This window comes from Orycteropus afer, unplaced genomic scaffold (genome assembly GCF_000298275.1).
Source record: "Orycteropus afer afer isolate SDZICR_OR568_19922 unplaced genomic scaffold, OryAfe1.0 scaffold00058, whole genome shotgun sequence".
NCBI lineage: Eukaryota > Metazoa > Chordata > Mammalia > Tubulidentata > Orycteropodidae > Orycteropus > Orycteropus afer.
Window position 1 is genome coordinate 5,984,262 of NW_006921645.1, and position 2,091 is coordinate 5,986,352.

Sequence of the window (2,091 nt, forward strand, 5' to 3'; positions counted from 1 at the left end):
CTCTAATAGGCTAGTTGCTGTTGTCATGTGCAGATTGGCTTCCCTGGTTTTTAGTACAATGTTTTATGGTCTTATTAGAATTTTTTTTTTTTTTTTTCTGATTTGGTTTTAGTGTTGATGTCATGTATCCTGATTTTGTTAATCTCTGTTGTGGGTTCTCTATTGGAAGGACTTCCTTAAGCATTTCTTGTAGGTTGTTCTAGTTTTCACAAAATCCCTTAATTTTTGTTTGTCTGAGAATGCTTTGATTTCACCCTCATATTTGATGGTAATTTGGCTGGATATAGGATTCTTGGGTAGAAGTCCTTTTCCTTCAGTGTTTTATATATGATGTCTCATTGCCTTCTTGCTTGTATGGTTTCTGCTGAGTAATCAGACCTCAGCCTGTTTGATTATTATAAGTAATATTTCTTTTGTCTTGGGCAGCTCACAAAATTATTTTTTGTCTTTGGTTTTGGAGAGTTTGATTGTAACATGCTTTGGTGTTTTTCTCTTGGGATCTGTCTTGTGTGGGGTTCTATGATCTTCTTGGACAAATATATTTTCTTCTTTCATGATATGGGGGAAGTTTTCTGTTAGCAGGTCTTCCACAATTTTCTCTTTTTTTTTTTTTTTCACCTCTTCTTGTTCTGGAATTCCAATAAGCATATGTTGTTTCTTTTCATGCCATCCCATAATAACTCCTAAATGTTCTTTATTTCTCTCAAATCTTTGTTCTGATATTTCTTTATATAGGCTGGTGTCCAGGGATTTGCCTTCTAGTTAGGAAATGTGTTCTTCAGTCAGTTTTATCCTACTATTTTGTGCTTCTAGTGTATTGTGTAAGTCTGTAATTTTGGTATTCATCTTCTGGATTTCAAACTACTGTTTTTGTATGAGTTCTGATTGTGTATTAATCTTGTTATTTTGCTCTTGAATGATTTTCCTGAGTTCTTCTAGGGAACTGCCTGTGTTCTCCTTGCTTCTGTTTGGGGTTTCCTTAGGATCTTGTTGAGCTCTATAAACATACCTTCTAAATTCCTCCTCAGATAATTCTATTGTCTCCTCTTCCTCAATGTTTAATGAGACCTTTGTTTGAAGTTTTGCTTCTAATGCTTTGTCCTGTTATTTTTGTTTTATTTGAGGTTTCCTCTTGTTTCCTAGACATTTTGATGTTGTTTTTAACTTTTGGTTATGAATTTTTTTATCTTGGTTTTATAATTTAATATATCAAAAATGTGGAGCTGGTGTATTTATTTATTTATTTTGGTTATTACTTCAGGTGTATTGGGTTGCTCTGCAATTTTCTTTGTAATGATGGAATAGCTGTGTGGAATGTGGATGTAGGTCTCTGTTTGTCATAAAGAAGGTTTAGGATTTGAACTGGCATGTATTATGGTGACTGAATGTGATATTTCTATTGGATGAATGAGGGTATAGGTGGAGAAGGTGGGAGGAGAGAAGGAAGAAAAGCTCCAAGTTGCTAGGAACAGTTTGTAGGGCTTTGAGCAGGCTGCTAATGGTGACATTATACCATTATTCACAGGTCTGCAGCTCAAGTTCAGCAAAGAGTCCAGTTTTTCAGGGGGTACCACTTTCTTCCAGGTTCAGACACATGCCAAAACCCTGCTCTTGAGGCCCCTCTGTGCAAAAAGCTGACCAAAGATAACTGCCCCATTCAGTGATCCACTGTGGGCCAAGGGCCCACTCACTTGCAGCATTAATGATCTCTCTGGTCAGGTTTCATCAGTGCTAGAACCAGAGAAGTGCCTGCTCACACCCAGCAGACCCAAGTTTACCAATAAAAGCAGGTGCTGAAGGTAGTTCTGTGAGGTGATTGCTGGCACACTGGTGTGGTACACCTTCTTCTCTAACCCAGGGAGGTCTCCGATGGTCCTTCTTGTCTGCTGGTCAGCACTCTGCAGGGCATATTCCCCTGTTTTTGTCATTTTTCCCCTCCCCATTTCTCCTTTCTAATCCTACTCCCCTGAGTTTGGTGCACTCTGACTCAGTGAACTGTTCAGAGCACCAAAATCCCTATTTCAGACTGCTGCACCTAGCTTTTCAGGCACTAAGATGCCAGAGGGAATTAGCATGGGGACTTCTGGTTTT